We start from the raw sequence: 13,209 nt of genomic DNA, 5'->3' as shown, positions 1-13,209 counted from the left end.
ACTCTACTCTCTACAAGTAAAAGTATACATTTTCGTCCTTGCAAAACACGAGAATGATTTTTAATTGATTTTCTACTAAATATGAACCGATTCGTGTTTGACACGATCGGTTTTATTGGGCAATAGTTTCCCCCACATGGGTTTGTATTTTTGACAATTAACCTAGCAAAAAGATAGGGCTTGAGGTCGTTGAACGAATCAGAATCGGACACTAACTTAGTGACAGGATTAAGCTAGCTCCTGATTGACGCTAGCTCTAAAAACAAGAACACCATTTGTGTTTCTGAGCAAACACCTAATCCTGCGTGATGTCCCGCAAGAAAAGGAGTTAATCAGAACTCTTTTTTCTTGCGGGACATAACGCAGGATTGGGTGTAAGCTCAAAAATACAAATAATGTTTTCGTTTTTGTAGCTAGTGTCAATCCGGCGCTAGCTTAGTCCTGCCACTAAGTTAGTGTCGGATTCTGATGAGAGAAGCTCGAAACGTCGCTCCAATAACTAATTTAGTCGTAGGTTTACCAAAATGTTCTTCATTAAGAAGAAATATAGCATAGTCATTTTTATTTACGTACAAAAAATTAAATCAACAGTTCGACTTAATTGAACTAATATTCTATTGAACGAGATTGGAGTCCATCACTAGCAGCATTCCGAATTTGTATTAAACGTCATGAGATTGTTGTACAAACCTTTTTGGCAAAAGATTTCCATGTAAATTTGAAACAATCGAATGAGCTGGTCTACATGTACCCGACTAGAAGCAATTTACAATTGCATGTACCTGCTAAACTTAGTTCTCTGCAGCTTGAAGTTTTGATTAAAAAATCACACTCGAAACTTTATTCCCATTTCTGCTGCCATTCTTGATAGCCTTTGTTTCATAGTGTTCATGCTTAACTAAAACTAGGCAACCTCTTTCACAAAGAACAGGTGGAATGAAACATAACGAGTTTGTTTTATTCTGATTAGGTTTTTGTTTGCAAACGACTACACTGGTATCACATGTCCAGAGAGTTCTAAGATAGTCAGAAAAAAGTGTAAGGTGACCTTCCGGCCGACTAGGGCCACTTTTGAACGCAAGATAGTGCTAAGCGAGTCCACCTGCTACAATGAGCTGCGCAGAGAAGTAGACGCTAACCCCCGGGGGCAATGCTTACCGTGTCTCGTTGGCCAGGGTCAAGAGTCCATCGACGCCAATGGAAATGTACGCTGACAAAATGAAGATTATCGTGGAGGGTTTTTTCCCGAAGCACGACCCAACCGCATGGCCACCTTCATCGTACGTCGATGTAGACGGTGGAAATACTGGCGAAACTTGAGTATCCAACGACGATCTCCTTTTAGTGGCCAAAGGTATGAAAGCGAAGAAATCTCCCGGACTGGACGATATCCCTAACGCGGCACTAGAGACCGCGATCCTGGCGTTTCCTGACGTGTTCAGGATAGTGCTACAGCAATGCCCAAACGAAGGATACATCCATTCTATGCCTGCTGGATACTATCGGTAAACTTCTGGAAAGGGTAATCCTCAACAGGCTGGCGAACTACGCTGAAAGCTATAACGGATTATCGCAGAGGCGGTTCGCGACCGCGTCAGTCATCGCGAGAGCAGGGAAACCCGCGAAATAAAAGAGATGGGGTAATCGCTACTGCGCCGCGGTAATGACCGACGTGAAGAACGCGGCCAGCAGGGTGATCATCGCCGTAGCGTTACACAAAACGCACGGTCCGGAATATTTGCGTAATGTTCTAAAAAGCTACTTTCAGAACCGAGTATTGGTCTACGAGACGAACGTAGGGCAGAGCTCGATTGGGGTCACGGAGGGAGTACCTCAGGGCTCCATACTCGGCTCAACGCCATGGAATATAATGTACAACGAAATGTCAACGCAGGAACTGCCCAGGGAAGTTAAGACTGTCGGCGTTGGAGGTGGTGTTGTCCTGACGACAACCTGCGAGGATCTGGAGCAAGCGAAGATGTTGACGACAGAGACAATAGGCATCGTTGAAACCTTAATCGCAGAGCTGAAATTACAACTGGCTGACCATAAGAGGGTGGTAGTGCTGGTAAGCAACCGTAAATATTTTCAGCGTGTCGCGATCAGCGTCGGTGGACACTCAATCCCATCCATGCGTGCACTGAAGCCCTGGGTATGATGGTCGACGATCGGTTCAATTACAACAGCCATGTCGACTATGTATGTGAGGAGATCACGAAGACAGGTAACGCATCGACAAGGATCATGCCTCATTCGTAACCCAACTTTGTACCGGGAAACAAGTGCTTTTTGTTCTCTCCGGTGTGGTTTAGTTTTTTCGGTGGTACGAAGGTGCTTGCTGTGGCAGAGGCTGCAGTAAAGCATTACTAATAAACAGTCCCGCGAGTGATAATTGTTACCTGCGATATCAGTTAGAGTAGTGCAGTGAAGTGCGTTACTAAACATTTTTCTTGCCTGAAAGACGGCTTTGTTTAGACGAGCTATATCAGCTCTACTGTGTGAAGGTCACGCGGGTGACGGATAAAACAAACGAAGGATCAATTCACCTACCAGCTCGTCAGGAACCAACTGGTGAAGTGTTTCGTTTTTTACTTTTCTTATCGATTTTTTTCTTTTTATTGCTTTTGATTTTTTATTTTGATTTAAGTTAAACAGTGCGGTCGAGCGTGTTGCTCCCGCAACAAAATGGAACAAACAGAAGGATCACCCTCCGAAGAGGAATATTATGAAGAAGAAGAACGTATATCTGATACTGAGACAGATAATGTTATGGTCGATCCACTTCCCCCACTTTCCCCCAATGTCTCACAGCCCCCCCGAGTCAAGGTTTACCAGGATGGATCCGCTGGTCCTTGGGTGGTATACTTTCGGCCCAAAAATAAACCGTTAAACAGCATAACTGTTGCACGGGAGCTGACAAAACGTTACTCGGCCGTAACCGAGATTAAAAAGGTTCAGTCAGATAAACTGCGCGTAGTCGTTACTGACTTGAAACAAGCCAATGATATCGTTAGCAATAGCCTCTTTACGCTGGAGTATCGCGTCTACATCCCTTCTCGTGATGTGGAGATCGACGGTGTGGTAAGTGATGCGGGTCTAACTGTCGATGATCTGATGAATGATGGGGCTGGCCGCTTTAAGGACCCTAACCTTCAATCAGTAAAGATTTTGGAGTGCAAGCAATTGCACTCAAAGTCCATCGAAGATGGTAATTACTATCCATCAGACTCGTTTCGCGTAACCTTCGCCGGATCTGCACTTCCGAGCTACGTTGAAGTGGGAGGAGCTCGTCTACCTGTACGCCTGTTTGTACCGCGGGTCATGAATTGTTCCAATTGCAAGCAGCTAGGTCACACGGCCACCTACTGTAGCAACAAGCAACGGTGCGGTAAATGTGGGGAACGCCATGCGGATGATACTTGCAGTAGCCTCGCTGAGAAGTGTGTTTACTGTGGGGAGAATCCGCATGCACTTTTGACATGCCCAACGTACAAACTTCGCGCGGATAAACTGAAGCGATCCGCCAAAGATCGCTCCAGACGCTCTTACGCAGAAATGCTTAAAAGAGCTGTTCCACTTATCTCCGAAAACCCATTCGTTCTCTTGCCAACTGACGATAACGCCTCTAACGACCCTTGCGAGGGGCATTCTTTGGCTCCGCTTGGAAACTCTAGGAAAAGACCTAATCAAAACTCACCTGAACTTCCTCGTAAGGGTCCTAGGTTGTCCCAAACAAGGGTACAAAATAAAAATAATTCATCAACTGGAAGTGCTGGTACAAATCCGAAGATAATACCTCCTGGTTTTGGGAAATTGAGATACAACCAGGAGTTCCCAGCACTCCCCGGGGCACCAAAAATCCCAAGTGCTCCAATTTTACAGTCAGAAACTCAACCTAAAACGGGATTCCTTAAATTTTCTGACATTGTGGACTGGATATTCACAGCTTTCAACATTACCGATCCTATGAAAAGCTTGCTGGTTGCTATTCTACCAACAGTAAGAACATTTTTAAAACAGTTGACTGAACAATGGCCCCTCCTTACAGCGATCGTATCCTTCGATGGCTAACTTATTAGACGGAATCAGGGATCTGATCACTGTTTTACAGTGGAACTGCAGAAGTATTATCCCCAAAATTGATTCATTAAAACACTTGCTAAATTACAATCATTGTGATGCATTTTCCCTATGTGAAACATGGCTAACTTCTAATATAAACCTCAACTTCCACGATTTTAACATTATCCGCTTGGATCGAGAAGACTCATATGGGGGGGGTACTTTTAGGGATCAAAAAGTGCTACTCCTTCAATCGAATCAACCTCCCTTCGACGCCAGGCATTGAAGTTGTCGCTTGTCAAACAACAATCAAAGGCAAAGATCTTTGCATTGCTTCTATTTACATTCCTCCTAGGGCCATGATGGGATATCGAAGATTCTCCAACGTGATTGAACACCTTCCCTCGCCCCGCCTGCTTCTTGGAGACTTTAACTCTCACGGTACGGGGTGGGGCTGTCTATACGACGATAATCGATCTTCGACAATTCAAGACCTTTGTGACAACTTCAATATGACAATTCTGAACACAGGGGAAATGACACGAATTCCTAGACCACCTGCGCAAGCAAGTGCACTGGACATATCTTTATGCTCGACATCACTACGGTTAGATTGCAAGTGGAAGGTAATATCTGATCCCCACGGTAGTGACCACTTACCAATTGTAATTGCAATCACCACTGGTTCAAGACCATCGACACCAATCAATGTTCCCTATGACCTCACACGAAACATTGATTGGAAGAGCTACGCTGCTGAGATATCCAAAACTATCGATTCAACACAGATACTTCCCCCGGAGGAAGAATATAAGTTTTTGTCCAACTCGATTCTCGATAGCGCGATTCAAACTCAGACGAAACGAGTACCCGACGTGAACACCCAAAAACGTTCTCCCAACCCGTGGTGGGACAAAGAGTGCTCAGACGTGTACGCGGAGAAAGCTGCCTCGTATAAAACCTTCCGGAACGACGGTTTAGTTGCTAGTTATCGAGTATACGCGATATTAGAAAAGCGAATGAAAAATTTAATGAAAGCTAAGAAACGCAGTTACTGGCGCCGGTTTGTCGACGGGTTAACAAGAGAAACATCGATGAGCACTCTTTGGGGCACGGCCCGACGTATGCGAAACCGAAACAGTACTAACGAGAGCGTGGAATATTCAAACCGTTGGATTTTCGATTTCGCCAAGAAGGTTTGTCCGGATTCCACCCCGGCACAGAAAATATACCGCGCCGCGTCGCCTTACAATACCGCGAACGAAACACCGTTTACGATGGTGGAGTTCTCACTTGCTCTCTTATCATGTAACAATAAAGCCCCGGGGCCAGATAGAATTAAATTCAACTTATTGAAGAATCTGCCAGACTCTGCCAAAAGACGCTTGTTGAATTTATTTAATAGGTTTCTTGAGGGTAACATTGTCCCACATGACTGGAGACAGGTGAGGGTCATCGCCATCCAAAAACCAGGAAAACCAGCCTCCGACCACAATTCGTATCGTCCGATTGCAATGCTGTCCTGTATCCGGAAGTTGTTCGAGAAAATGATCCTGTTTCGGCTCGACAATTGGGTCGAAACAAATGGCTTACTGTCAGATACACAATTTGGCTTCCGCAAAGGCAAAGGGACGAACGATTGCCTTGCGTTGCTCTCAACAGAAATTCAAATGGCATATGCTAACAAAGAGCAGATGGCATCAGTATTCTTGGATATTAAGGGGGCTTTCGATTCAGTTTCGATCAACATTCTTTATGAGAAGTTGCACCAGCATGGTCTTTCGCCAATTTTAAATAACTTTTTGCTAAACCTGTTGTCTGAAAAACAAATGCATTTCTCGCATGGCGATTTATCGACATCACGATTTAGCTACATGGGCCTTCCCCAGGGCTCATGTCTAAGCCCTCTCCTCTACAATTTTTACGTGAATGACATTGACGAATGTCTTGTCAATTCCTGCACGCTAAGGCAGCTTGCAGATGACGGTGTGGTCTCTATTACAGGTCCTAAAGCCGTCGACTTGCAAGGACCACTGCAAGATACCTTGGACAATTTGTCTGCATGGGCTCTCCAACTGGGTATCGAGTTCTCCACGGAGAAAACTGAGCTAGTCGTATTTTCTAGAAAGCGTGAACCAGCGCAACTACAGCTTCAATTAATGGATCAAACTATTGCTCAGGCTTCAACATTCAAATATCTCGGGGTATGGTTCGACTCTAAAGGTACCTGGGGATGTCACATTAGGTATCTGAAACAGAAGTGCCAACAAAGGATCAACTTTTTCCGTACAATAACTGGAACATGGTGGGGTGCCCATCCAGGAGACCTAATCAGGTTGTACCAAACAACGATATTATCAGTGTTGGAGTACGGATGTTTCTGCTTTCGCTCCGCTGCGAACATACACTTCATCAAACTGGAGCGAATCCAGTATCGTTGCTTGCGTATTGCCTTGGGTTGCATGCACTCGACCCATACGATGAGTCTCGAAGTGCTGGCGGGCGTTCTTCCGCTGAAAAATCGATTCTGGGACCTCTCATATCGATTGCTCATTCGATGCGATATTCTGAACCCATTGGTGATTGCAAATTGCGAAAGGCTTGTCGAGCTTAATTCTCAGACCCGATTCATGTCCTTGTACTTCGATTACATGGCACAGAACATCAATTCATCTACATATAACGTCAACCGTGCTCATCTCTTAGATACTTCTGATCCAACTGTATTTTTCGATACATCCATAAAGGAAGAGATTTATGGAATTCCGGATCATATTCGCCCACAAGTGGTCCCAAATATTTTCTATAACAAATACCATCAAGTCGACTGCGCCAAAATGTTCTACACTGACGGATCAATTCTCGACGGGTCCACAGGCTTCGGTATCTTCAACGAAAATCTTGCTGCCTCATTCAAACTCAATGATCCTGCTTCAATTTACGTCGCAGAATTAGCTGCCATTCAGTATACTCTCGGGATCATTGACACCCTGCCCTCAGACCATTACTTCATCGTTTCGGATAGTCTCAGCTCCATTGAGGCCATCCGTGCGGCGAAGCCTGGAAAGCACTCACCGTATTTCCTGGGGAAAATACGGGAATATCTGAGTGCTTTATCTGAAAAATCTTACCAGATTACCTTGGTTTGGGTCCCGTCACATTGTTCTATTGCGGGCAATGAGAAGGCGGACTCTTTAGCCAAGGTGGGCGCATTAGAAGGCGACACTTACGAAAGACCAATTTGCTTCAACGAATTTTTCAGTATCTCTCGTCAGAGGACGCTCGATAGTTGGCAAACCTCATGGAGCAATGGGCATCTGGGACGGTGGCTACATTCCATTATCCCGAAGATATCAACGAATGCTTGGTTTAAGGGGTTGGATGTGAACCGGGACTTTATTCGTACGATGTCAAGGATCATGTCCAACCATTACTCGTTTGACGCGCATCTCCGTCGTATAGGGCTTGCTGAAAATAATCATTGTGTTTGTGAGAACGGCTATCACGACATCGAGCATGTTGTTTGGCTGTGCGCAGAGTACTGTGTTGCCAGGTCCCAACTAATAGATTCCCTTCGGGCCCGAGGTAGATCACCCTATGTGCCAGTCCGGGACGTCCTGGCAAGCCGTGACCACCCCTATATTTTTCTTATCTATATCTTTTTGAAAACCATTGATGTCCAAGTTTAATACATTTTACCCTCTCTCATTCACAGTAGAATCTCACCAACCTATCCCTGTATCTACAATATGGCATTGCTTCACGAGTCTTCGGTGCACACTCTTCTTGATAACCGTCTATCCAGAACATCATGACATACCGCACATGCAGATGATATAGAGTGCCAATAATTATCCGAAATATCGACCCTCCCCTCGCCCCTGCGATTACAGGCTGGAAACTACAACACTACAACAAAGTGTGCATATCCGCCACAATGATCAATCAGCAAACGACGATGTCAATTACACAATATGTATCCCACTTCCTACCTTTTTCCTTTACTTACATAAGAGGGGTGCCTGCCGCCCCTAAATACGGCTTTCCCTTCCCCCACTAATATGTGACATGTAATATAAAAAAAATGAATTATCGGCCTCGTTAAGCTACAGCATTTGGGCCTAAATAAACGTATTTTAAGATAAAAAAAAAGGATCATGCCGAACATCGGAGCAGCAAGATGCAGTAACAGACGTCCCTGCTGGGTCCCTCAACCTCTAAACTAAGGTATAACGGGCAAGGGGTGTTGCGCTGAACTCAAAGCGGAACCGGACGAAGCTGACAAGCACATTCTGTCCGTGTCGCGAGCGCGTATAGAACGATATCGTCGGGGGCGGATGATCTCCATCTGTGTTACACTGGCTGATGATGTGAAATGCAATCAGCGGAGGAATACACGAAATGTGGGTAGACTTGTTGGCTAAATGGCAGGTATAGTGGGACAACGTGGAGACAGGACCCATCGACTCATCCCAAATATGTGAGTGTGGGTCTCTAGGAGAGGTCAATTGCCATTTGACACAGTTTTGGTCCAGGCACGGATGTATTCGGAAGAACCTGCATCGGTTTGGACATGCCTCGTCAACTCTTTGTCCGGAGTGTCTGAACGTGCAAGAGACACCAGAACACGTGGTCTTTAAATGTTTTAGGTTCGCAGAATCTCAAAGGGGTTTAATCTACAATAGCGTAAAAGAGATGTGCCACGACGAACATATCAAAGATGCCTTTGTGACGAGTGTACTCTTTGAGCTTCAGAGGGAATTACGAGCAAATTCTCAAGGGTTCTAACATCATACAACCCCACAAAAAGACCATTGAAAGTTATCAATTAGCTTCGGTCCCACTCCCGCAGGAACCGTTGAACATTGGGTTGAAATTAAAACTAAACTGAGGAATAGGCCCGCACCCTATTCCACTAACCGGACATGATATAAAATCGACTTCTCCGATTGACAACAGAACAAGAACTGATCTTTATTTTATTCAAATAATCTTACAGAGTTATTGTGTTTATGGTTGGTGCCGTGTGCACCGCTTCATGGCTAGTCTTTCTTGGTGCCGGGTGCACCAGGATCGCTGACTAAGCGGGCGTCGGATGACGCCGCTCACCGTTTAGACCGCTACACAATGTTTTGATTTAGGTGAACTCGCATCGTCGCGTCCTCCAGTTCCTGGATTCTTCTGGCGTTTCGCCTCCATCTCCAAATGATGATGGCAATAATAACTGCCAGCAACAGCAGGCCGTCTATGGTATATCCTGCTGCTTCGTGTGTGGATATCTTGTTCTCCACGGTGATATCGGAGCTCGCTTCGAATGGCCACATTGTTGTTGGTTGATGTTGCTATGAATGGCACCGCATTGTTGCGTAGACTCTGGGGTCAGGTTCAAATTGTTGAGTGCGCATTTCTCACCGACAATGCGCTCGAATCGTTGCTGGGTGGTGCCTGCTCACTGACAATGCTCGGGAGGGCACATTTTCCGCTGAGCTGGGACTTCTTGTCCAGCATTCCGTCGTTGGGTTCGATTATAGCGAAGTTGGGATTGCTGACTTCTCTTTGTATCATGTAGCAACTGATGGGTGTGCATTTGGCTACTTCCAACTATGAATATGGTCCACGCCAATTTTCACAACCATTCAAATACCATGAAATGATCTCAAAACCCTCCTCAAATATGGTTTTTATATGGTATCTCCCGGACCACGGTGATGGTGTGTTGAACCCACTTCATACACTATGAAAACACCATGCAGTGAGTGTGAATTTAGACCATTTAAGCCAATATATTCTATCCGCCGGAGTAGACCCCGAGACCAGTTGAGTAGTATGCGTCATAGTACTGAGTTCGGTTCGTCGGAACGCCAGTGAACCGGACGTCAGGCTCTATCGGAATCGCAGAACCGATCTCTGCACCCTACCGATTAACCCGAGGAGGCGATTGGAGATCAGCAAAAGAATCGATCACTCATCTTTACCCTACTATATGGAGTGAAATGGTGTAGTGGAAGATTCCATTGTAGTCCAAGATTCGAAGAAGTGCGAAGCGAATTACCGGCTCTAAAAGCAGAGATTAACGTAGTACCCACTACTATCTCATGCCTCTCCATGAGCCTAGGTCGCTTAGCCTTACGCCAGCGTCGACTGTGTGTTATCAGCTTTCTGCGGATAGTAGCGAAAAGAGTGGGTAAAGGAAGAGAACGAATACACGGAAAGCAAACTTGGTGAGGTGCTGCATAGTGGGGCATTGTTGGACGTTATGTCCTGTTCTTCATCTATCCTCAACTCTCCATCTGGAGAAGAGGTGAGTGATTAGACATTGGCCAATAAGGACGAGGTAACCGACGGGCCAGAAGATCCACAAGCAAAAAAAAATAAGAGGGACAATAAAAATTGACAAATAAGCGGAGTTTACCTCGAACGAAACGAGACCAAAATTCAGGAAGCGCATCTTCATTGAAAATTCTTGTGCAGGCAGGGACACAGCTAACTGGTTACAGGACACCACAGCTGCGACCATGCCCTGAGTAGGCGCTAGCTACGTTAGAGACTGTTGAAGCCACTCAGATTATAAAACAGGCGAGCTCTTGAACTCTTAAACTAAAATATAAGAGTGGCACCAAATGAAGTAGCTGGAGAGTCAGACCAAACATTCTGTATCTAACCTCCAAAGCAGGGAAAACGCAGTTTCTCTGGTACATAACCTCGAATATCTCAAATTCCTGACGAACTCATATCACCCCGATATGTCCAACTTACTTATAAGACATTATTTGAATTTTCAAATTCAAAGTTCAAGATTACATATTTGTCGATCCTGTAACTACGAGAGCGAGAGTCTGGTAGAATAAGAAATAATTAAGAACTGATCGAGACAACTAAAGTCATGAAAGTGAAGCCGACCGCAGGATCAGACGGAGTTCAAAACCTAGTTTTGGAAACAGTTATACAAGAGAACCCGGATGTGTTCAAGACTACATTGCAGAAATGCCTCGATGAAGATAACTTCTCCGATAACTGGAAGTGACAGAAGCTAGTGTTGCTGCCGAAGTCGGGAAAACCTCCTTCAGCGTATTGACCAATATGTCTATTGGGTACGTTCGAAAAACTGTTAAAGGGAGTAATCTTGAGTAGGCTTACCAAGTCCATGGAGAGTGAGAACGGAACATGAAGTTCTGCTACAGTGGATGCTATCCGAACGCTACACAGCATTAGGATTCCTGAGTACCTCTGCAGGATATTGAAAAGCTACTTTCAGAACTGAATACTGGTCTACGAGAGACAGACAAGCGAGAGAGAAAAATGGCAACTGCGGCGGGCATTTCTCAGGACTCTATCCTCGGTCCGATGCTGTGGAACGCGATGTACGATGGAGTATTGGAGATGAACCATCTTAAAGGCGTGAGGATTGTGGGATTCGCGTGTTGAATAGCAATCGAAAGGCAGCGCAACAGGCGAAAATCATGGTAGAAGAATTTATTATCGGCCGTCAGCGTGAGGTAACGCAATTGGGTGTGTAAATCGACGACCGGCTGAATTTTGTTAGTTATGACGACTACGCCTTTGAGAAAGCGACAAGAGAAACTACAGCCTAGGTCAGCATCACGCCGATCAGCAGCAGCAAGAGGAGACTTTGGAATTTTTCGTCAGAGTTGGTCAGCTTAAGTATGAGGGTAACTGACGCTTACCAGACCATACCGTTGAAAGCGCAATTGCAAGAGTCCCTTTGTGTTACTGGAGGATCAGGAGTGCTATAGGAAGAGACATCAGAGGACTCCGGCGAAGAACGCGGTCTAGCACCATGAGATAGTGACAAGAGGAATGGGAGAATGGGACAGTGCGGTTAATGGAAGATGAACACACCGATTGATCCTAAAGATTTCCGCGTGGATGAACAGGAAGCACGGAGAAGTCAGTTTCTCTCTGACCAAACTTGTTTCAGACTGCTACAAGAAGTACCTGTACTGATTCGGGCACGCAGGATCCTCTCTATATTCGAGGTGTACACTGCACAGATATTGAAGAGACACCGGAGAATATGGCTTTTCACTACCAACAACGGTTCAGCTCTATAAGAAACGCATTTTTTGCTATCAGTGAGGCAAACACCATGCCAGATAACATCGTCCATAGAATGCATCACGATAAAAATGACGAGTGGATAAATGGAACAGCGGGTAATTGTCCCGTGGAGCAGGCTGGATCCACCACTGGGGACTAGATCAAGTAGGGACTATCCGTGTTGAAGCACCAGCGAACCGGAAGCGACACTCCATCTGGAATTGCTGAACCGACCTCTATACCGACTGGTTGGGTCGTGAAGTACGATAGGTCCACTACCGGGTTTTGCTTGGGGTGACACTCCACTTCTCGAAACGAAAGGTCCTTTGCATACAGATTTGTATGAAAAAAGGTTTCGACTTGATTGCATGTTGTGTTTCCTGATTTAATCCACCTTATGGTGCAGTTGTGGCTTTCTCATATACCCAAACTATGGCTGGTCATACTCAATGTAATACTGTTGAAATGTCTGGTACATTTTGCACTAACATACAAACGCACGACAGCCGTGAACTATCGGGCCGTATCTATTTAATGAGAAATCAAGGGTCTCGCCGACTCTATTATTTTATAGCCTTGAACTGTCACTTTATAAAATATTATTTTATGAAATCTTTACAGCATTTTGAGAAATTGCGAAAACATTTTGAAACCCATTTAAACTTTTCTAACAGCTTGCACCGATTCTTAATTTTCTGTTGTGTACAATGTGTCACTAGAAGGTCCTTGCATAGAAAATTCTCAAGGTTTTCAGGGGTTTTGATTTGTTTATGTTTCTTCTTAAAATAAAGGTATAGAAACTATGAAGATGTTTTTTTTCGAGGGCCGAATCTTGTGTACCATTCGGCTTAGCTCAACAAGTTGAGTAAATGTCTTATCGAGAAGGAATCTTCAACAGACACCACTGCATGCTGTCTCTTGGTAGTGTCGAATTGATTTGTAGTAGTTAAGCCTACCAACTAAACCAGAACCTCTTGTTTCTCGCCACCCATATCTACCCGGTACAACCGTTAGGTACTATTTTAGTAAGGTTTGTGTTCTTGCTCTTTATATTTTGTGTTAATCATTTGTTTTTTTTTTTCATTGCTG

This window comes from Topomyia yanbarensis, chromosome 1 (assembly GCF_030247195.1).
Source record: "Topomyia yanbarensis strain Yona2022 chromosome 1, ASM3024719v1, whole genome shotgun sequence".
In the NCBI taxonomy this organism is placed as follows: domain Eukaryota; kingdom Metazoa; phylum Arthropoda; class Insecta; order Diptera; family Culicidae; genus Topomyia; species Topomyia yanbarensis.
The sequence above is the reverse complement of the archived record's forward strand: the minus strand, read 5'-3'. Positions refer to the sequence as shown.